Raw genomic sequence first — 25,493 nt, 5'->3', positions numbered from 1 at the left:
CCTCAGTTTCCTTCTGAATTCTCTTTAAAAATCTGCAATCTACTTGTCTGTGCTCATATTTATTGCAATAATGGCAAGTACCTTTAAAAGGACCCTCTGAATATTTTTGTTTCCCTTCATTAGTGGTTACCACAGTAATTCTGTTTTGCCCAGTGTTCCTTTTCTTTAGAATGTTTTGCCTAGCCTTATCTATAATAGATAACACACCCTCTAGTGTATTCATTTCCTCAGCCATCATTTGTATGCTAGGGTCCAAGTATGTGAATTTTTTATTACATTTTGCAACATATCATGTAGTGTCTGTTCTGGGGAAATTCTATGTGTCAATCTATATATTTGTTCAAATTTAGCTGCAAATACCCATGGGTCATCATTTAATGCTACTTGCATTTCTGCAAGAGAGTGACTGTCTAAATCTTTACTTCCTTTGACTAGTTTACAAACTGCTTTTAATCTGTCCCCATCTGACCCCCATTTTTCCTCCTTAAACCAATCTGTGTTCAAATTAACTGGGCCTGCAACTGGTGATTGTAATCTAGCTGCAATGCTGCCTGAAAGCCAAATCTTTAACATTATACATGCTTCTTTAGGAGAAAGCATGTATTGTTTTATTGCAGACTCAAAATTTGACATGTTAGTAAATACATTTGCTTTTACATCATACACTGGAAAGAGGGGTTTTAACTTTACCAGTTGTCTCATTACTTTATATTTATCTTGGTTTTTAAAGGTAGTTGTTACCAGGGATGGTGTTCCAGGAGAGTTGGTAGAGAAAAGTAAATTTTGCGAATGAGTTAAATTTCTTCCCCTGGATCTTAAACTGGCTGCTAGTGATAAAGTATCTGTTTGGTGTTCTGGACTTAATGTTCTTGGCTTAGTTATCTGTGGAGTTAGTATGGGAATGTGTGTGCTCTCTGTATTTTGTGTGTGATCAAATCTTTCCTCACTGTGTGGAATAGGCACCCTCCCCCCATCAACATGTGGACTTAGTACCCTTCCCCCATCAACATGTGCCCCATCTTCCTCAGACACAAATGGATTCTTCTGATTTAATACTGCTACAGGGGTTAGGTTTGCAAGCCCCTGTCGCAATGAAGCTATAAGTTGGCCTCTTGCATCATAATTTTCTTCTAAGGTATTAATATATTCTGCATTCACACCACACATGGGACAATTCTCATGTAATCTGTCAACATTGGTTTCTGTTACTATGGCTATTGAAGAATGTTCCGTTTTTGCTCTATTCTATTGGTCTTTAATTGCTAACAGTTTCATGCAATTCTGTAATTTTAATTTTTCTTTTGTTAAACAAAACCTCTTTTTATCAATAAGCTTATTTTCATTCTCACATTGCAACCATACATCTTTCAGTCTTTTAACTATATTAGTGTTTTCATCAATAACAGGCTCAAATGTGCTACATTCTGCATATTTAACAATTAATTCCATACTCACACTTTAAAGTGTTTTCAGACTGCAAGCAAATCAGATTTCCTAGAAGTCCTGCGTGGCTGGATCGACTGAGTCCTGGCCAGGGACCTATTGCTAAAGCGCTCAAATCAAAAACAGTATAGCAAAAAAAAAGTTCAATTTTCGTCCAAAAATCACACTTGTATTATAAAAAAGAACATGGATTTGTTCCCCCTTTAAAATAAGTGTAGGTGATAAGAAAATTATTGCTGGGTTTGCCAATGAAATAAATGAATGAACTAAGACTCTGTATTTCTTAGTGTCTGTTTCCTATACATTTAGTGATATGCTAATATTCCTCATATTAATCCCTTATGAATTATTATACCCACTATAAAATATTAACACACAATCACTAGCTTAATTAAACTACCTGAAAGGACATAACTCACAAAGTCTTGCTTCAGCAATGTAACTTGTATTACAATGAGGCTAAATAAACATTAATACAATATGCAGATTAAATATAATTACACATATGCAGATCACTTATAAATACACAACACTGAATTAAACATCAATATTACACTAATACATGTGCCCATCCTAATGCGAGTGTGTGTGGTGTGCTTTACTAGAGGTTTTCAGTAAGAAGTACTCAAGTGATGTTATCAGAGCAACATCCCAAAGATAAGAGAGAGTTTGACTTTTTGTGTAGGGTCTAATATAAGTTTTCATCCCTCCCCCAATGATGATGTCACTCAAATGAAACCCCCCTTTCTCATTTCCAGGTATATGATTGCAGCTATGGGTCTCTATATTTCACTTAAACTAGCTGGTCATAATTAACAGACAGGGCCTGGTAATGTGTTCTTTCTACATTCCAGTATCTGAATGAGGAGTTAACCCCTTCCTGACCACACAGCTGAGTTCTTACAGTGATATGCCATATATTACCACTTCCTGACCACATATGAATTCAGATTATGCCATTATTACATGCATAAATAAACATTATTTTTATATATAAAAATGTGTTTACTGACCCTTTACTTTAACCAATTTTGAAAATTACTTCTTCGCAAAGTAACAATATTTATTTACTTCTATTTTAAATAATCTGTATCCTGAAACTTTGTTTTTTGTTTGAAAACATTGATTGCCTCTTAATGATTGGTTTTATTTCAATGAATAAGGTATGAAGCACAATATCTGTAAAATGTATCCCTGCTGGCATCATTTGATGCACAAGAGAGCTGTATTAGAGGGATCAGCAAGGTGAAAGGATAAAGGGGGTCCTAAACTGCATACAATAAAGCAATAAATACAATTAACCTATTAAAAAAAAAAAAAAAATGACAAACTGTCTGCCAGTACCTAAGATGGTGGTCAGAAGTGTAGATGTGGGGGGAGAGTTGTTGAAGGGATTATGGAGGTTGGAAGTGTCAGGTGGGAGGGTAATCCCTGCATTTAAATACTATTCCTCACTGCCAGGAATTTTAGAAGTGTGGTGCGCAGTTGCAATTAGCAGCCTTCTGTTCACCAAAAACTAAGTGCAAAGCCATTTATGTCTGCTATTTCTGAACAAAAGGGACCCCAGAGAACCTTTTATAACCAGTTGTCTTATAACTGCAGTAGTTGTGTATAAATAAATTTACTGAGAAACCCAAAGTTTGTAAAAAAGTTAACAATTTTCTTTAATATGATTGCATTTGGTAGCGAAACAGTGGCATAAAATATACCAAACTTGGCCTACATCAACACCTTGGGTTTTATATATATATACCGTTTAACAGTCAATACTGGAAACCAAAATTAAAAGTTCAAATAGTGCAGAGGAATCCTATATTGTAACTATTGAGAAAATAATGGACCAAATAGTGTTAAGCAAGTGCATTGTTTCAAGTTTTTTGCAGCATCATATCTGTCTATATCTAAGAAAGAGTTTGGAATTGCCATTATGAAAGATGTCACAAATGTTCAGCTTCTAAGACAATTCTAAAATGCAGCAGACACAAATCCTCCATGCTTAAACCTTAACGATTCCCTAGGAGATGAGTAAAACAACCAATGAGTTAGTAACAGGTATTGAATCATGGAAGAATGAAACAGAGATTTGCATGCTTTGCAACACTTCTAGCAAGCATGACCACTCTGGAGAAGTTAAAAGTAGAGATTATGAAAATCAGGCTGAACAAAAGCCAGAATTAAATTGGGATATATATATATATATATATATATATATATATATATATATATATATATATATATATATATATATATATATATATATATACAGTATATATATATATATATATATATATATATATATATATCATTGTCAAATTACAATTCCTCAAAAAAAATGATCCACATTTAGAGGATAATGTAAAATTTTATCTATCTGTCCATCTATCAGTGACCTGTTTGACACTTCACTGACATAATACACACCACCACCAGCTCTCTGAGCTAGCATGGTGTTTGAATCCTGATCCACTAGTCACGTGTAGCATATGTGCATATACTGCAGAAATAGTAATAACTTTTACTAGAAGCCTTTATGCTAATGAAAGTATAATCCAAAAATGCTTCTATTTAAAATGTACACACTTACGGCTAGATTACGAGTTTGGCGTTAGAGGCTGTGCGGTGCTAACGAGCAGTTTATGCTCACCGCTCAATTACAGACAGCGCTGGTATTACGGGTTTTTACAACCCAGACAAGAAGTGAGCATTGAGCAAAATTATGCTCCTTACCGCACTCCAATACCAGCACTGCTTACGTTATCAGTGAGCTGTTGTAACGTGTTCGTGCACGATTTCCCCATAGGAATCAACAGGGAGAGCCGGCTGAAAAAAAGTCTAACACCTGCCAAAAAGCAGCGTAAAGCTCCTTAACACAGCCCCATTGATTCCTATGGGGAAACACATTTTATGTCTACACCTAACACCCTAATATGAACCCCAAGTCTAAACACCCCTAATCTTACACTTATTAACCCCTAATCTGCCGCCCCGACATCGCTGCAACCTACATTATATTATTAACCCCTAATCTGCCGCTCCAGACCCCGCCGCCACCTACATTATACTTATGAACCCCTAATCTGCTGCCCCCAACATCGCCGACCACTACATTATATTTATGAACCCCTAATCTGCTGCCCCCTATGTCGCCACCTACCTACATTTATTAACCTCTAATCTACCGCCCCCAACGTCGCTGCCACTATATTAAAGTTATTAACCCCTAAACCTAAATCTAACCCTAAACCTAACACACCCTAACTTAAATATACTTAAAGAAATCTAAATAAAATTACTATCATTAACTAAATTATTCCTATTTAAAACTAAATACTTACCTGTAAAATAAACCCTAAGCTAGCTACAATATAACTAATAGTTACATTGTAGCTAGCGTATTGTTTATTTTTATTTTACAGGCAAGTTTGTATTTATTTTAACTAGGTAGAATAGTAACTAAATAGTTAATAACTATTTACTAACTACCTAGCTAAAATAAATACAAATTTACCTGTAAAATAAAACCTAATCTAAGTTACTATTACACCTAACACTACACTATAATTAAATAAATTCCCTAAATGAAATACAATTAAATAAAATTATCTAAAGTACAACCCCCCCCCACTAAATTACAGAAAATAATAAACAAATTACAAGATTTTTAAACTAATTACACCTAATCTAATCCCCCTAACAAAATAAAAAAGCCCCCTCAAAATAAAAAAACCCTACCCTACACTAAATTACAAATAACCCTTAAAAGGGCCTTTTGCGGGACATTGCCCAAAGTAATCAGCTCTCTTACCTGTAAAAAAAAATACAAATCCCCCCAACATTAAAACCCACCACCCACACAACCAACCCTACTCTAAAACCCACCCAATACCCCCTTAAAAAAACCTAACACTAACCCCTTGAAGATCACCTTACCGGGAGAAGTCTTCACCCAATCGGGCCGAAGTCCTCAACCAAGCCGGGCGACGTGGTCCTCCAGACGGGCAGAGGTCTTCATCCAGATGGCATCTTCTATCTTCAGCCATCCGGCACGGATCAGGTCCATCTTCAAGACATCCGATGCGGAGCATCCTCTTCAATCGACGGCTAACACAGAAGGAAGGTACCTTTAAGTGACGTCATTCTATCAGCCAATCGGAAATGAAGGGAAGCCATCTTGGATGACTTCACTTAAAGGTACCTTCATTCTGTGTTAGCCGTCGATTGAAGAGGATGCTCTGTGTCGGATGTCTTGAAGATGGACCCGCTCCACGCCGGATGGATGAAGATAGAAGATGCCGTCTGGATGAAGACTTCTGCCCGTATGGAGGACCACTTTGCCCGACTTGGATGAAGACTTCTCCTGGGTTCGTTGAGGACTTCGGCCCAGTTGGGTGAAGACTTCTCCCGGTAAGGTGATCTTCAAGGGGTTAGTGTTAGTTTTTTTTAAGGGAGTATTGGGTGGGTTTTAGAGTAGGGTTGGTTGTGTGGGTGGTGGGTTTTAATGTTGGGGGGATTTGTAATTTTTTTTACAGGTAAGAGAGCTGATTACTTTGGGGCAATGCCCCGCAAAAGGACCTTTTAAGGGCTATTTGTAATTTAGTGTAGGGTAGGGCTTTTTTATTTTGGGGGGGGCTTTTTATTTTGTTAGGGGGGTTAGATTAGGTGTAATTAGTTTAAAAATCTTGTAATTTGTTTATTATTTTCTGTAATTTAGTGTTTTTTATTTTTTGTACTTTAGATAATTTTTTATAATTGTATTTAATTGTATTTAATTTAGGGAATTAATTTAATTATAGTGTAGTGTTAGGTGTAACTGTAACTTAGGTTAGGTTTTATTTTACAGGTAACTTTGTATTTATTTTAGCTAGGTAGTTATTAAATAGTTAATAACTATTTAGTAACTATTCTACCTAGTTAAAATAAATACAAACTTGCCTGTAAAATAAAAATAAACCCTAAGCTAGATACAATGTAACTATTAGTTATATTGTAGCTATCTTAGGGTTTATTTTACAGGTAAGTATTTAATTTTAAATAGGAATTATTTAGTTAATGATAGTAATTTTATTTAGATTTATTTAAATTATATTTAAGTTAGGGGGTGTTAGGGTTAGGGTTAGACTTAGATTTAGGGGTTAATAACTTTAATATAGTGGCGGCGATGTTGGGGACGGCAGATTAGGGGTTAATAAATGTAGGTAGGTGGCGTCAATGTTAGGGACAGCAGATTAGGGGTTAATAATATTTAACTAATGTTTGCGAGGCGGGAGTGCGGTGGTTTGGGGGTTAATATATTTATTATAGTGGGGGCGATGTCTGGTTTGGCAGATTAGGGGTTAAAAAAATTATTTTAGTGTTTGCGATGTGGGGGGGCCTCGCTTTAGGGGTTAATAGGTAGTTTACGGGTGTTAGTGTACTTTTTAGCACTTTAGTTAAGAGTTTTATGCTACGGCGTTGTAGTGTAAAACTCTTAACTACTGACTTTAAAATGCGGTACTAGTCTTGACAGGAGAGGGTGTACAGCTCACTTTTTGGCAGACTCATAATACCGGCGCTATGCAAGTCCCATTGAAAAAATAGGATACGCAATTGACGTAAGTGAATTTGCGGTATTTCCAAGTCTGGCCAAAAAAGTGAGCGGTACACCTTTACCTTCAAGACTCGTAATACCAGCGGGCATTAAAAAGCAGCGTTGGGACCGGCCAACGCTGCTTTTTAAGCCTAATGCAAGACTTGTAATCTAGCCGATAGTTTTTACCCTTTTATCCCTTTAAATCTGACTCTTTTAGAGTACAAAGTTCTTTTCATTTTAACCTTTTTGTTTTAGTTTTGTAAAACACAGGTGAAAGAATTAAAAACATTTTTTAACATATAAAATTTAAAAATAAGAACAGTCAACTCTTTATAGCTGATATATGTATGTATTAATAAAAAATGACATTACTAATGATATTAGCAACCAATGAAACCAGACAGCATGTTGTTATCCCAAAGACGCCAGCCCCCATGGTCATTGTGAACAAGGTTCCAGACAGGATCTCTGCTGCTCCAATTTAACATTGTACGAGCAATCACTCATGTACCCCTGCACTCAATGAATTGTATGGGACCAGGGCTTGTCATTCATAAGTCATGAGTCTGGAATATTTGACATCTCCACCCTATGATGTTGTTGAAAAGGTAAGAAGCAGTGGTGTTTCTTCCCTTTCATTTGCAGGTATTCATTAACAACAACCCTGAAGCAGCATAAGCAACTGCATAAATGGTGGCCACAGTGCTAGCAACTTTGTTTTGAGTGCCACTTTGCATACTTATATCATAGGCTGGCCATCCCTGCTTACTAGGCCCCCACTTATTCATTTTTTCTCCTCTTTGTCAAGAATTCAAAATAAAATACAATGCTTACAAACTTACAGCTGATATAGATGTTCCCCATTTCTTTGGGTACATTACATTTCTGTTTTCATTTTTGCATTATGTAGTATTGAGTATCACTGGCAGATTATGACTTCTGAAAATGTACCCATAAGTACAGAAATCCTTTATGCCAACTTGTTGCCAAATTGTAGCCAACTATTTTACTATAAAAATAACTGTTTATTGTAATATGACCTTTCCTTTGTACAATTACAAAAGACATTTCAATGATTGTACATGTCAATATGTAAAGACTGCACATTGTATTAATAAAAGCAATGGGAAACTATATAGATAATGACACAATGGTGTAATTTAGTGAAAAAATATTGTTCCACACAGTATTCTAAGACTTATGCTAAAAAGATAAAAAAATTCAGCCAACACAATATTTTGATGTTTTACAATGACAAAAAAAAGAATTACATCCTTAATAAACAATTTAGCATACCCCCTTAATTTATTTTAGGATAGATTACAAGTGGAGCGATTACTAATGCTTCCTCTTGAGCATTAATTGCGCTCCTCTTGAGCATTAATTGCGCTTGTCTGGGTTGCTCTCGTATTATGAGTTGAAAGTAAACTGTTTTAGCTCTAGTGGTAACCCGACGAGCACAAAAATACAAATTTAGAATATTGTATGCGCATTCACATATTCCCCCATAGACGTTAATGAAGAAATAAAATGATATAAAAAACTAATACCTCACTCTCTTGCAAAAACAATCACATATTCTCATTTGTGCTAACCCGATCACATATTCTAATATGCACAAACCTGACATGAAAATATGAATATTGCATAACTATGATTTTACATGTTTTCATTTACCTAACTGCATGTGTATTTATGTGTTTATAGGTGTATAATTGTCTGTAAATACATATACACCTATAAATACATAAATACCTATGTATGCATATATAGACCTATATATATATAATGGCTCAAATATATATATAACACAGAGAACAGCAAGTTTCAGTGTAGTGTAAATGAGCGTATATGACCTTTGAGCCGTTACCATGTACAACATGCAGAGTGAATTAAATTTGAAAAAATGTTATGCAGTTTGTGTGCAATTCAAATACACACTACTGGGGGCACATACAGTCCCAAAAATAAGTGGTCATATATTAGGTAAACAAGTGTATATGTGTATGCTGGATTCTCCAATACAGGTTTATGAGGCTTAATTATGACCCTTTCCTTCAAACTCAGAGGTCCACATTTAGCAGTATCCAGCCCCTGGTTATGCAGTCATGTCCACCCCCTAAATAAAGCCTAATAACTTAGGAAACTTAGTTTACCATATGGTGCTTGTCAGTCGGCTGTACAACGGTGTCCTCAATCAGCTTAAGTGTCCCTCTTAGCGGGTGCTCTAATGCAGCGTCTCCTTCTGTGGGATTACACTCCAGCTCTACTCAGCTCTGCTCCGTGTCATGCTTAGTAACTCCTCCTCCGGATATGACGTACAGGTAGGACAGTCCTATCTTACTTAGGACCGAAGTATAGGAATGGAGTCCCAGTAATCCATAAACAATAGCATAAAAAGAGTTCCCAAAGATGTCCAAGCAAGGAAAAAAAAGGATTGCCAGTGGATATCTAGTTAAAACATAAAAAATATTTTATTTATTCCTTCTTAAAAATGGCAGTAGTAGAAGACTCCATACAGAAAAATATGTGTGCTAACAAAAGAACGTCTGACCGGTTTCGGCCCTGTAGACCGTAGTCATAGACATAAAACATAGTATCAGGTGTAACCTTTTAAAAGCTCTAAAACTCCTCCCTTAGGAGGTACCTAGAAAAATGTGCTCACATATTTTAACCCTTAATAGTGAAAAATGTATGTATACAAATAAAAACACACCATTTGTTGAATGCATGTACCTTATTTAAACATATAGTTAGTAATTAATCCTTAGTGTATCACTATCATAACCATTGATGCTTGCAACATGCTACAAAATAAACACAAAATATGTAATACATTTATAATTATACAGACCAGTGTTGAACCAGGTTATAGACTACTGCATCCTGACTGATAATAGCTTTAACACTTGAGGTTTATATTACTTTTGTCCCTTAAAGGTTTTCAAAAGAAAGAAAGCACAAACATGTTAATAGCTATACTTCAGGTAGGTAACAAAGGAAAGTAATATTAATCAAGACCGACCTCTAAAGCCAATTAGTGGCTTAATATAAAGAGAGATACGAAATTACAGTAAGACATGCTATTTATGCAGCCCCATGATGGCTCAAAGAATGTTATTACAGATAGTCAAATGTAATAACCACTTGAAGATAATCCATTCATAATGGTATACCCATATCCTGTTTGTCAAACTAAACGTGTTGCATACAGGGAAAAGATAGTATATATCTAAATATAGAGACCCGCATTGTCACCAAACATGAAAATTTGATTTAACCAATGTGGGTACTTAATATATATGATCACCTATATGCTTTAAGAAAAAATGGTAACTATATAGATGTATAATGTACCAACTATCTTGTGGGACTGATTGGAACCCTAAGATTTGAAGAATCAGTGACACAATAACACCAACTTAGAGAGCACAGACGTGTTGAGTCCTTATAAATATATGTATGTACATGCCCCTGTGGAAAAACACTAACTGAATCCGCAAGTTAGGTTAGTACAAGCCAGGATGATGGCAAAGCCAAAAGAAGCAAACAATCAAGCTTTCTATCTTAATGTCACTATAACCTCCCACTCATCTGTGCCACTAATTAATAATGTTGAACTCTGAGTTGAATTCCATGGGTAGCAGGCAACCGAGTTTATGTATCCAATATATCTCTTGCCTAGACAGTATATGGAATTTGTCACCCCCCTCTTGGGGGTTTAGCAATCTGCTCAATTGCCTGCCACCTGAAGGACCCAACTTCCCCATCATGAACCTCAAGAAAGTGTTTAGATAAAGCTGACACTGCTCTATCATTAGAGATATAGGACAAATGCTCCTTAATTTGAGTCCCCACCTCCCTCGTAGTTCTCCCTATGTATTTTCTATAACACATGGTGCACTCCACCAGATACATAACGAACTTGGTAACACACTTAACGCATCCTCTGGTCTTGAAGCTTTCTACACTAGTGACTGAAGAAAATGTAGATGATACTTTTATATGGTCACATGATCTACATGACCTCTTGCCGCACTTAAATGTACCCTTAAAGTGTAACCATGAGCTCTTACGATCTTCTTCCCTGAGTAAACTGGGAGACAGTAAGTTCCCTAAAGTCAATTTTTTCTTATAAACAAAGTTACAACCATCATTGATCACATCACGTAGGATTTTATCCCCTTGTAGAATGGGTATATTTTTCCTTATGACATTGCATACTTGATGATACTGATTAGAGTATGCTGTCACTGGGGTTGGTTTACTGTTTGCCCCTACTGTCCCTTCTTCAAATCTTAGGGTTCCAATCAGTCCCACAAGATAGTTGGTACATTATCCATCTATATAGTTACCATTTTTTCTTAAAGCATATTGGTGATCATATATATTAAGTACCCACATTGGTTAAATCAAATTTTCATGTTTGGTGACAATGTGGGTCTCTATATTTAGATATATACTATCTTTTGCCTGTATGTAACACTTTTAGTTTGACAAACAGGATACGGGTAAACTATTATGGATGGATTATCTTCAAGTGGTTATTACATTTGACTATCTGTAATACCATTCTTTGAGCCATCATACAGCTGCATAAATAATATGTCTTTCTGTAATTTTTTCTCTCTCTTTATATTTAGCCACTAATTGGCTTTAGAGGTCGGTCTTGATTAATATTACTTACCTACCTGAAGTATAGCTATTAACATGTTTTTCCTTCCTTTCTTTTTAAAACCTTTAAGAGACAAAAGTAATATAAACCTCAAGTGTTGAAGCTATTATCAGTCAGGATGCAGTAATCTATAACATTGTTAAACACTGGTCTGTATAATTATAAATGTGCTACATCTTTTGTGTTTATTTTGTAGCATGTTGCAAGCATCAATGGTTATGATAGTGATACACTAAGGATTTATTACTAACTATCACCTAGATTATGAGTTTTGCGTTAGAGGCTATGCGGTGCTAACGAGCAGTTTTATCACACCGCTCACTTACCTGCAGCGCTGGTATTATGAATTTACAGAAACCCGTCATTAAAAGGCAAGAAGTCAGCGTTGAGCAAAATTTTGCTCATTACTGCACTCCAATACCAGCGCTGCTGAAGTCAGCTGTGAGCTGGAAGTACATGCTCGTGCATGATTTCCCCATAGGAGTCAACGGGGAGAGCCAGCAGAAAAAAAGTCTAACACCTGCAAAAAAGCAGCGTAAAACTCAGTAACGCAGCCCCATTGATTCCTATGGGGAAACAAAAGTTATGTCTACACCTAACACCCTAACATGAACCCCGAGTCTAAACACCCCTAATCTTACACTTATTAACCCTAATCTGCCGCTCCCAACATCGTCGACACCTACATTATTTTTATTAACCCCTAATCTGCCGCTCCGGACACCGCCGCCACCTACATTATACTTATGAACCCCTTATCTGCTGCCCCCAATATCACCGTCACCTACATTATATTTATTAACCCCTAATCTGCTGCCCCTAATGTCGCCGCCACCTACTTACACTTATTAACCCCTAATCTGCCACCACCAACGTCGCTGCCACTATATTAAAGTTATTAACCCCTAAATCTAACCCTAACACCCTAACTTAAATATAATTTAAATAAATCTAAATAAAATTCCTATCATTAACTAAACTATTCCTATTTAAAATTAAATACTTACCTGTAAAATAAACCCTAAGATAGCTACAATAAAACTAATAGTTACATTGTAGCTAGCTTAGGCTTTATTTTTATTTTACAGGCAAGTTTGTACTTATTTTAACTAGGTACAATAGTTATTAAATAGATATTAACTATTTAATAACTACCTAGCTAAAATAAATACAAAAGTACCTGTAAATAAAACCTAACCTAAGTTACACTAACACCTAACACTACACTATAATTAAATAAATTAACTAAATTAACAACAATTAAATCAATTAAATTAAATTAGCTAAAGTACAAAAAACAAACACTAAATTACAGAAAATAATAAACAAATTACAGATCGTTAAACTAATTACACCTAATCTAAGAGCCCTATCAAAATAAAAAAGCCCCCCCAAAATAAAAAAAACCCTAGCCTAAACTAAACTACCAATAGCCCTTTTGCAGGGCATTGCCCCAAAGTAATCAGCTCTTTTACCTGGAAAAAAAACCCAACAGTAAAACCCACCACCCACACAACCAACCCCCCAAATAAAATACTAACTAAAAAAATCTAAGCTCCCCATTGCCCTGAAAAGTACCTAACCTAAAAATAAAACCCACCCAATAAACCCTTAAAAAAAACCCTAACACTAACCCCCTGAAGATTGACTTACCAGGAGAAGTCTTCATCCAAGCCGGGCCGAAGTCCTCAACGAAGCCGGGAGAAGTCTTCATCCAAGCCGGGCGAAGTGGTCCTCCAGACGGGCAGAAGTCTTCATCCAGACAGCATCTTCTATCTTTATCCATCCGGCGCGGAGAGGGTCCATCTTCAAGACATCCAGCGCGGAGCATCCTCTTCAATTGACATCTTCTTACTAAATGAGGGTTCCTTTAAGTGACAACATCCAAGATGGCGTCCCTTAGATTCCGATTGGCTGATAGAATTCTATCAGCCAATCGGAATCAAGGTAGAAAAAATCCTATTGGCTGATGCAATTAGCCAATAGGTTTGAAGTTCAATAAATTTTTAAGAAGGATTAAAAAAAGATTTTTGATGTTTTAACTAGATATCCACTGGCAATCCTTTTTTTTCCTTGCTTGGACACCTTTGGGAGCTCTTTTTATGATATATATATATATATATATATATATATATATATATATATATACACTGGCCACTTTATAAGGTACACCTGTTCATTTGCTTGGTAACACAAATTGCTATCACATGTCAGCAACTCAATGCATTTAGGCATCTAAACGTGGTGAAGACAACTTTCTGAAGTTCCAACCGAGAATCAGAATGGGGATGAAAGGGGATTTAAGTGACGGACTGTTTGAGTATTTCAAAAACTGCTGATCTACTGAGATTTTCTCGCAAAACTATCTCTAGGGTTTACAGAGAATGGTCCGAAAAATAGAAAATATCCAGTGAGCAGCAGTTGTGTGGATGACAATGCCTTGTTGATAGTCAGAGGAGAATGGGCAGACTGGTTCAAGATGATAGAAAGGCAACAGTAACTCAAATACTCTTCAGACACCCATCTTCAGACATGTAGATGTTTGTATCCCTATGTTAAAGCCCTTTGTTTGAGAACTGATATATTTGAGCCTTTATAACTTTTTTGTGCATTGTGTTTTTTGAATAATTTGTATTAAAAGGACAGTCTACACCAAAATTTATCTTATTTAAAAAGATAGATAATCCCTTTATTACCCATTCCCCAGTTTTGTATAACCAACACAGTTATATTAATATACTTTTTACCTATGTGATTTCCTTGTATCTAAGCCTTTGCAGACAGCCTCCTTATCTAAGTGCCTTTGACAGACATGCAGTGTAGTCAATCAGTGAAGACTCCTAAATAACTTCACGGGAGTGAGCACAATGTTATCTATATGACACATGTGAACTAGCACAGTCTAACTGTGAAAAACTTTCAAAATGCTCTGAGCTAGGAGGCGGTTTTCAACGGTTTAGAAATCAGTTTGAGCCTAGCTAGGTTTAGCTTTTCAAAAATACCACCAAGGGAACAAAGCAAATTTGATGATAAAAGTAAATAGGAAAGTTGTTTAAAATTACATGCCCTATCTGAATCATGAAAGTTTAATTTTGACTTTACTGTCCCTTTAAATGGTGTTATTATGAGTGTAACTATACTTTGTAATGTATTTTGATGTGTTTTGTGACACTTTTTTGTTTTGCGAAACAGTTATCCAGAGCTCTGAGGACGCGGTATTTATTCTAGTGTAAATTGCGATTGCGCTCACACGATAGCATTTACTTTCAACAAGTAATACGAGCTCAATTTAACCTGTGCGCAAACGATCGTAAAAACCTTTTATCGCTTGTGCGCAAACATTGCTCTTCACTTGTAATCTGGCCCTTTATCATTTATAATTAGACAATTTATTATGTAACTAGTATCAGTCATTGCACATTTTCCCTTTCTTTTTCTAATTGTTTTCAGGATGCCACCATGATTTCCTTTCAAGAATTGTATTTTTTTTTTAAATATATTCTATGAGAAATCTGCAAGCTGATAAAATTAAAGTGATAGTAAATTTAAAAAAATGAAAAGCAGGGTATGAAAAGATATAACAAGTACATACACCTCAATTTAATATTACAGCTTAATATGCTCCTTAAAAGATTTATATTTACCTTTTTTTTTCAGTTACAGCTATCTGCCCCCTCCACACAGCATTTTTTCAGCCTCTATATTGCAGGTAGCACAGCCAATAAAAAGCCACTTTATTGAAATCTAAAGCTGCATGCTCTAAAGCCTTTGCAATATAGGTAACAAACTAATTAATTAGTCATATAAGGGTGCTGGAGAGTGTAGCTAACTTCTTATTGGCTGTAATAGCCAACCTACAGAGGTTAAAAAAGCCTCTGCATTGAGTGGAAAGAAACCAGGGAACTGAAAAACTTAAAATATGGAGATAAAAATAAATATTTTATAAACCTTTTATTTATTTTTTTAACTGTAATAAAGTGAAGCATATATACAGGTTTACTTCTTTCATTCCCTGCTTCTCATTCCATCAAATTTGCTGTCATTTTAATTAACATCATGTATGATGTAATAATATATTTTTAAATCAGGTAGCTTAATAGCATTTGTAGCATTTAATAAAATTAAACTCAAAAATCAATGTAGACAGGATTCCAGAGATTTCAACTGGCCAAAAGGTGTTTTAAAATGTATTTAAAAACTATATATACATATTGTAGTAGATTTTTTTTGTTTTATTATTTTAATAATACTCAATTATATCAATTGGTCTAAATAAACATATAGGTTATCAAAAGAGAACATTCTACAAATAAACATCAGTGATTAAATGTCTTTATGCAGTGATATTTAATGATAGTTCATCACTAAGAACGCCAACCTTTTTATCAAATAATAATCACCCCATCCTGCTGCCAAAAATCAATACACTGCAGCAAATCAATAACAATAAATCCAGCACTAAATATTGCAGTCAAATCATTTATTGAAATTGTTTTAAGACTATGAAGACAAATTTCTATAAGCTATGCGTTCAATCAGATTTAGTTTTCCAGATTTTTTAATTTTATTTATGTTTCTGTAGTTTGAATACAGGAAATAACAAAATTATCTTTGATGTCAAATGTTTGTTTATTATGATAAAAAAATTTTTTTAAATCCATTAAAAATATTGGAAAAATGTATTATTCTTTTACTAATTACTATTTTTTTCTTCACATATCACTTAATTACTATCAGCTAGATTACGAGTTATGCGCGCTATAGGGAAATTAACGAACGCAACAAAAGTTGCATTATTTAACCCTCTATAGCACTGCCAATACAAGTTTTTAAACAGCCAGCTTGTGTGTGCGATATGGGGGTTTTAAGCTCCATACCGCACACAATTCAAGCTCTGTTTTGACGTGCTCATGCACGCTTTCCCAATAGACATCAATGGGGAAAAGGTGTCAGAAAAAAAACTAACACCTGACGCGCGGAATGAAAAGCGAATGAAAAGCTTCGTAACGCAGCCCAATTGATGTCTATAGGGAAAAAATGTTACGTTTAAACCTAACATAAACCCTAAGTCTAAACACCCCTAATCTGCCACCCCCAACATCCCTGTCACCTACATAAAGTTATTGACCCCTAATCTACCGCTCCCGATATTGCCCACACCTAAATAAATCTATTAACCCCTAATCTGCCGCTCCCGATATCGCCGCCACTATACTAAAGTTATTAACCCTATTCCCCTGCACCCCAACATCGCCCACACTATAATAAATATATTAGTCCCTATTCCGCTGCTCCCCGACATCGCCAGCACTAAATAAAGTTATTAACCCCAAACATCTGGCCTCCCACATCACTACCTCTAAATAAACCTATTAACCCCTAAACCACCAGCCCCCCACATTGCAACAACCTAAATTAAATTATTACCCCCTAAACCTAACCCTAACATAACCCTAACCCTAACACCCCCTAACTTTAAGATAATTAATATAGAACTAAATTACAGTTACAGTTATTAACTAAATAATACATATTTAAAACTAAATACATAGTATCCTGTGAAATAAAACCTAAGCTAGCTACAATATAACTAATAGTTATATTGTAGCTAGCTTAGATTTTATTTTTATTTCACAGGTAAGTTTGTATTTATTTTAACAATGTAGACTAGTTGGTAACTAGTTATTAACTATTAATAAATATATTAATACAAACTTACCTGTCAAATAAAACCTAAGCTGCCTTACACCTACCATTACAAAAAATAAAAAAACACTAAAATTACCAAAAATAAAAAAAACACCCCAAAATAAAAAAGCTTAATCTAGAATAAACTACCAAGGGACCTTAAAAGGGCATTTTGTGGGCCCTTAAAGGGGCCTTTGTAGGGCATTGCCCCAAAGTTAACAGCTCTTTTGCTCTAAAACAAAACAAACACCCCCTAACAGTATACAATACCCTACCCCCCAAACCCACAAAATAAAAATAAAGTAAAACCTAATCTACCCATTGCCCTGAAAAGGGCATTTGTATGGGCATTGCCTTTAAAAGGGCATTTAGCTTGTTTAAGAATAGCCCAAACCCTAAACTAAAAAAAACCCCACCCAAACCCCACCCAAAAAAAAAAAAAAAAACTAAACCAATTACAGTTTTTGAAGTCCCGCTTGAACGATCTTCATCCAGGCGGCGAAGTCCTCATCCAGGTGGTGAGAAGTCTTCATCCAGGTGGCCTCTTCTATCTTCATCCAGGTGGCGAAGTCCTCATCCAGGTGGCAAGAAGTCTTCATCCAGGCAGCCTCTTCTGTCTTCATCCAGGCGGCCTCTTCTATCTTCATCCAGACGGCATCTTCTATCTTTATCCCAGCTGAGCGGGTCCATCCTGAAGACATCCGGCGTGGAGCATCCTCTTCATATGGTTGTCGCCGTATACTGAATCTTCAATGCGAGGTACGCTATTCAAAATGGCGACCCTTGCATTCCTATTGGCTGATTTGATTTTGGAAATTCAAATCAGCCAATAGGATGAGAGCTACTAAAATCATATTGGCTGTTCAAAACAGTCAATACGATGAGAGCTTCTGAAATTCTTATGGCTGTTCAAATCAGCCAATAGGATTTCAATAGCTCTCATCCTATTGGCTGATTTGAATTTCTAAAATCAAATTAGCCAATAGGAATGCAAGGGATGCCATTTTGAATCGCGTACCTTGCATTGAAGATTCAGTATATGGTGGCGACCGTATGAAGAGGATGCTCCACATCAGATATCTTCAGGATGGACCCACTCTCCGCTGCCGGGCTGAAGATAGAAGATGCCGCTTGGGTAAACATAGAAGAGGCCGCTTGGAGGAAGACTTCTCGCCGCCTGGATGAGTACTTCGCCTCCTGCATGAAGATAAAAGAAGCCGCTTGGATGAAGACTTCTTGCCGCTTGAATAAGGACTTCACCGCGTAGATGAAGATCGTTCAAGCGGGACTTAAAAAACTGTGAGTGGATCTTCGGGGGTTAGTGAAAGGTTTTTTAAAGGTATTTTGGGTGGGGTTTTTTTTAGTTTAGGGTTTGGGCTATTTGTAAACAAGCTAAATGCCCTTTTAAGGGCAATGGCCATACAAATGCATTTTTCAGGGCAATGGGTAGCTTAAGTTTTTGTTAGAGTAAGGTTTTATTTTATTTTGGGGGGTTGGTTGGGTGGTGGGTTTTAAAGTTGGGGGGTCTTTTTTTGAGGTAAAAGAGCTGTTTAACTTAGGGCAATGCCCTACAAAAGGCCCTTTTAAGGGCTATTGGTAGTTTATTGTAGGCTAGGGTTTTTTATTTTGGGGGTGCTTTTTTATTTTGGGGGTGCTTTTTAATTTTGATAGGGCTATTAGATTAGGTGTAATTCTTTTTTATTTTTCGCAATTTAGTGTTTGTTATTTTTTATAATTCAGTCTTTTTTTATTTTTTGTAATTAGATATTTTGTAATTTTTAGAGTAGTGTTAGGATTTTTTAATGTGTAATATAGTTTATTTAATTGGTAGTTAGTTTAATTTTAATAGTTATATTAGTTTAATTGTTAGTTTAAACTTAGTTTTTTTTTTTAATTTGATAGATAAGTTTTAATTTAAGATAGGGAAATTGTGATTTTAATATAAAGTTAGGGGGCGTTAGGTTTAGGGGTTATTAAAGCCGGTGAGGTAGCTCAGTTGGTAAATGCCCTGACTAGTGATGTCGCGAACCTAAAAATTTCGGTTTGCGAACGGCGGACGCAAACTTTTGTAAAAGTTCGCGAACGGGCGAACCGGGCGAACCGCCATAGACTTCAATAGGCAGGCGAATTTTAAAACCCACAGGGACTCTTTCTGGCCACAATAGTGATGGAAAAGTTGTTTCAAGGGCACTAACACCTGGACTGTGGTATGCCGGAGGGGGATCCATGGCAAACCTCCCATGGAAAATTACATAGTTGATGCAGAGTCTGGTTTTAATCCATAAAGGGCATAAATCACCTAACATTCCTAAATTGTTTGGAATAACGTGCTTTAAAACATCAGGTATGATGTTGTATCGATCAGGTAGTGTAAGGGTTACGCCCGCTTCACAGTGCGCAGTGTAGGTGATATACCTGCCCTGACCCATGCTTTGCAGACCAGGTATCAGTAGTCAGATGGACCCTTGCCCCAACACTGTGTGCCAGACATGCCATTATAGCAGACTTATATGGCTTTGGCGTTGCTTTTTGGTAATTATAAGGCTGCTAAATGCCACTGTGCACCACACGTGTTTTATGCCCAGCAGTGAAGGGGTTAATTAGGGAGCATGTAGGCAGCTTGTAGAGTTAATTTTAGCTTAAGTGTAGTGTAGTAGACAACCCAAAGTATTGATATAGGCCCATTTTGGTATATTTCATGCCACCATTTCACCGCCAAATGCGATCTAATAAAAAAAATTGTTCACTTTTTCACAAACTTTAGGTTTCTCACAGAAATTATTTACAAACAACTTATGCAATTATGGCATAAATGGTTGTAAATGCTTCTCTGGGATCCCCTTTGCTCAGAAATAGCAGACTTATATGGCTTTGGCGTTGCTTTTTGTTAATTAGAAGGCTGCTAAATGCCACTGCGCACCACATGTGTTTTATGCCCAGCAGTGAAGGGGTTAATTAGGGAGCATGTAGGGAGCTTGTAGAGTTAATTTTAGCTTAAGTGTAGTGTAGCAGACAACCCAAAGTATTGATCTAGGCCCATTTTGGTATATTTCATGCCACCATTTCACCACCAAATGCGATCAAATTTAAAAAAAACTTAATTTTTTTTGCAATTTTAGGTTTCTCACTGAAATTATTTACAAACAGCTTGTGCAATTATGGCACAAATGATTGTAAATGCTTCTCTGGGATCCCCTTTGTTCAGAAATAGCAGACATATATGACTTTGGTGTTGCTTTCTGGTAATTAGAAGGCCGCTAATTGCTGCTGCTCATCACACGTGTATTATGGCTAGCAGTGAAGGGGTTAATTAGGTAGTTTGTAGGGTTAATTTTAGCTTTAGTGTAGAGATCAGCCTCCCATCTGACACATCAGACCCCCTGATCCCACCCAAACAGCTCCCTTCCCTCCCCCACCCCACAATTGTCCCCGCCATCTTAAGTACTGGCAGAAAGTCTGCCAGTACTAAAATAAAAGGTTTTTTTAAAAAAATATTTTTTAGCATATTTACATATGCTGTGATGTAGCATCCTCCCTTAGCCCCCAACCTCCCTGATCCCCCCCAAAACAGCTCTCTAACCCTCCCCATCTGCCTTATTGGTGGCCATCTTGGGTACTGGCAGCTGTCTGCTATTATTTCACAGTCAAAAAAGTTTTTTTTTTGTTTTTTTTTAAATGTACACTACTGTTACACCAGGTAGTGGTGGCACTGGGCAAGTGGGCACAGTATACGCTGTGAGCCTGACACACATGCTGGCAGGCAGGCAGGCAGGCAACTGTAATTAGATTACACAGGAAAAAAAAAAAAAAAGCAGACTGATGTTCTAGCCCTAAAAAGGGCTTTTTGGGGTGCTGACCTTACAGCAGAGATCAGATGAGTCCTTCAGGACTGTAGTGGACACTGAATACACTAGCCTAGCTATCGATTTCCCTATTAAATCAGCAGATAAGAATGCAGCTTCCAAATGAATCTAAAATGGATGCTGTCCAGGAGGTAGGAGGGTCTGGGAGGGAGGGTCTGCTGCTGATTGGCTGTATTGTGTATTCTGACTGTGAGATACAGGGTCAAAGTTTACTCAATGATGACGAATAGGGGCCGGATCGAACATTGCATATGTTCGCCCGCCGAGGCGAACACGAACATGTTATGTTCGCCGGGAACTATTCGCCAGCGAACTATTCGCAACATCACTAGCCCTGACCACAAAAAAGCCTGTTTAAAAGATCCAAGGTCACAGGTTCAAATCCCGGCAGGGCCGACTTAGCCCTTCATCCTTCTGAGGTCGATAAAATGAGTACCATTAAATTGGGTAATAATATAACAACTATTACTATTCAGCTGCCGATTTGGTTAATTCCGAGAGCGAGCACTGAAAAAGCGCTTTGAGTCCCACTGGGAGAAAGGCGCTATATAGATACTAGTTATTATTATTATTATTATTATAGTTTAATTTAGTATATTGCGATGGGGGGGGCTTCTGTTTAGGGGTTAATTGGTTTATTTAGTATATTTTGTTGTGGGGGGGCTTTCGGTTTAGGGGTTAATAGGTTTATTATAGTGGCGGCGGAATTAGGGGTTAATAACTTTAGTATAGTGGGGGTGATGTGGGCGAACGGGAGATTAGGGGTTAATACTATTTAAAAAGTGTTTGCAATGCGGGAGGGCGGCGGTTTATGGGTTAATAACTTTAGTATGGTATAGTGGCAGCGATGTTGGGGGGTGGCGGTATAGGGGTTAATAAATGTTATTAGTCCCGGCAATGTTGGGAGCGGTAGATTAGGGTTTAATAAGTTTATTATAGTGTTTATTATAGTGTTTGTGATGTGGGAGGGCCTCGGTTTCGGGGTTAATAGGTAGTTTATGGGTGTTTAGTTACTTTGTAACACTTTAGTTATGAGTTTTATGTAACAGTTTTGTAGCGTAAAACTCAAAACTACTGCTTTTAGATTGCGGAACGGATCTTGTTGGTATAGGCTGGAATGCAAGCTTTTCAGCCTTACTGCAAAACTCGTAAGGGCAGCGCTATGGCAGTCCCATGAAAAAACGTAATATTTACGTGTGCGGGACTGACTTTGCGTTATAGGCTAAAAGGCTTGCGGTACAGCTATACCGACAAGACTTGTAATGACTGCGGTGCTGTTTTAACGCTGAAATTACCATTTTTTCAGCTTTAAAAGCACAAACGTAAAACTTGTAATCTAGGTGATTATTAGATATTTATGTTATCACTTCTTCTATGTGTAAATTGTTTCTTTAAATGGAGAAGAATTAAATGCTTACTGTATGTGATATAGCTTACAGCTGTACACTATTTGATATAAAGTCGCCCGTTTATTAACATGCGAGCAGACAAGGTTCTTAGGCAGAATACCCGTCTGCCTGCATTTACTGGGAGCAAAGCAGCGTCCGCTGCTGGAAATGAAAGAACCAGTAATTACCTTGACATTTTGAGCTCTAAACCTCGCCAGATCAGATGTGGCTTTTTTTCGTGGACCCTTGCAAGGGCTGTCCTGGTGGAATTATCTTAAAAAGGGGGCAGTCCCTGTGAGTGGCTCAATGGCCCCTATTGAAAGAAATGGAGTTTGATGGATATGGACACCGCTTCATAGAGCGAAGTTAGCGGTGAGCAGGGGGCGCACTTTCAAAATTAAATCCTGCAGCCAACATTAATCACATTACGCTGATTTATGCGTATTGCATCTTACATTCGCCTATATTTTGTATGTATATATTTTTCTATTAGGGTATTAAGTATTTGTAGTGTTTTGAGAAAAGCTTGCCACCTTTTAGTTGACGAGAAAAAACTGAGATTTATCCTGCAAACTTTTTTACAGAATTACAATGGGACTAGAGAGGCAATTTCAAATACACCCATGGAACATCCTTATTCAGCCCATTTTATAGATAAACAACAATTAAACTTTGTAATCTGTACTTTTAAGTAGGGTTGCACCGATACCGATACTAGTATTGGTATCGGTACCGATACCAAGTATTTGCATGAGTACTTGTACTCGTGCAAATGCACCGATACATAAACCGATACCTCCACTTCCTACCCATATGCTATCTTGTGGCGTTTTTTCAAACTGCATGTTCCCATTTCATTTTAAGCTGGAGTGAAGACTAAACTAAAAATTGTTTACTACTGTTCTGCCAATACAAATTGCTGTTATTTGTATTATTGTAGGAGAGATCACTGTACCTTTTTGAGACAAACCAGTGAAGTACTGGGCAATTAATAAACTGAGATTTCCAGTTCTGGCTAAAATGGCCCAAAAATATATTTCTGTCTCATGCAATAGTGTGGAAAGTGAAAGACTGTTCAACTTAGAGTCGAACCTCCTTACTGATAGCAAAAACAGACTTATAGCTGAACATGCAGAGATGCTTTTGTTCTGTTCCTTAAAAAGAACTTGCCACTAACTTTTGAAAAATTATTCTAATTGCTAGATTGCATTTTTTACTGCTAGTTGTCATCTTGCACAATTATGTTCAAAACATACTGTACTCTGAGGAACATCCATAGCCAGGGCTGGACTAGGAATTTTGCATGTAATGAGAGCATTGGTAAAGCTTACCAGTCAAATGTAATCTAGTCCATAGTGTTGTTCCCCATGATAAAACAGTACACTGTTCTATTTTTTATTGTATTGCACTTTTGGTTGATTGTGATTTTATATTTGTTATTTATTGTTGTTATTATTATTATTATATTTTATTGTAATATTTTTATTTATAAACATGTTCTGTGAACTTTGTGACAAATAGAACTGTTTTATTATTCCATAATGTTTTTTGAGTTACAGTCCTTCATAATTATAAAGAAGGAATCTTAAATAATTATTCTGTATTGTGCTTGGTAAACTGTCACAAGACATAAAAAAGTATTGGTAATTGGTATCAGCGAGTATTTGAAAACAAGTATCGGTACTTGTACTCGGTCTTAAAAAAATGGTATCGGTGCATCCCTACTTTTAAGTATGAATTTCAAAATGATTTTTGTGCAACCAACGTACTAAAATTATTATTTATACTGTGCATATTTAATACAATTTAGTCCTGTGTAATTTACATACAAATATTAGATTTTTGGTAAAGCACGATTATGGTGAATTTTGTTAAGATTTTTGATGCACTTTATCAATACAATTTTCCCTGCTTATTTTTGAGTGAATGGTTAAATGATTAATTTTGTATGATGTTTAAAATACCAATTTTGTTGTGGACTTTTCATACTAAAATACAGTATTACATGCCCCTTAGCGAGACACCCTGTTTACAAGCTAAAAAGTGGCTTTAGATCATTCTACCAAGGAAATAGGACTGGCGAGCATTCTTTAAAAATTCCCCAGCCCAGAGAGCTTTAGATCATCGCGCCCTTTATATAAATCGTTTATTTAACAACCTTGTAGTATAATTTGCATTATTTATTTAGCCCCCCTTTCCATGCAATTTACCTATAAAAATTTATTATTTTCTAATTCTCAGAACTTGAAATGCAATCTGCTGACTTCTCAAGGCTAATGTTGCTACATATATGTTCCTATTTGGCTTTGAATGTTAACAGCTACAAAGCAAATATTATGAATGTGGTCAGCCTTGTTGTGTGCAGACTCAAGGCTGAATTGGTTCCTCCAAATAAGGCAAATGGTAGAAGGTGTTTGGCTATAAAAAAAACAATTGCAGTATAATAATAATAATAATAATAATAATAATAATAATAATAATAATAATAATAATAATAATAATAATAATAAAAATAATAATAATAATAATAATATAATATAATATATATAACATAATTTGTTTAAAAATGTTTAGACGGATGAAATGTCATTCTATAGACATTTTGCCCCTTTAAAATTGCACAAGCAATCACTTGTGCAACCAATCCTTCCTGGGGCATTAGTTAGGGATGCTCTAGGTCCACCACCTGTGAGGTTGATAGAGCAGTGAAAGGGATATGAAACCTAACTTTTGTATTTCATGATTCAGGTAGAACATGCCATTTTAAGCAACTTTCTAATATACTCCTATTATCATTTTTCTTCATTCTCTTTGTATCTTTACTTTAAAAAGCAGGAATTTAAACTTAGGAGCCGGACACTTTTTTT

General features: G+C 36.3%; 1 protein-coding gene across 1 annotated transcript in view; it reads left to right on the top strand.

Annotated features, from left to right (window-relative positions):
* The window catches only part of NLGN4X (neuroligin 4 X-linked), a 260,817-nt gene that overhangs the window by 92,987 nt on the left and 142,337 nt on the right, over positions 1-25,493 (top strand). The gene's annotated exons all lie outside the window — the stretch shown is intronic.

Source organism: Bombina bombina, chromosome 3, assembly GCF_027579735.1.
Source record: "Bombina bombina isolate aBomBom1 chromosome 3, aBomBom1.pri, whole genome shotgun sequence".
In the NCBI taxonomy this organism is placed as follows: Eukaryota; Metazoa; Chordata; class Amphibia; order Anura; family Bombinatoridae; genus Bombina; species Bombina bombina.
This window is presented reverse-complemented; position numbering and strand designations above follow the sequence as displayed.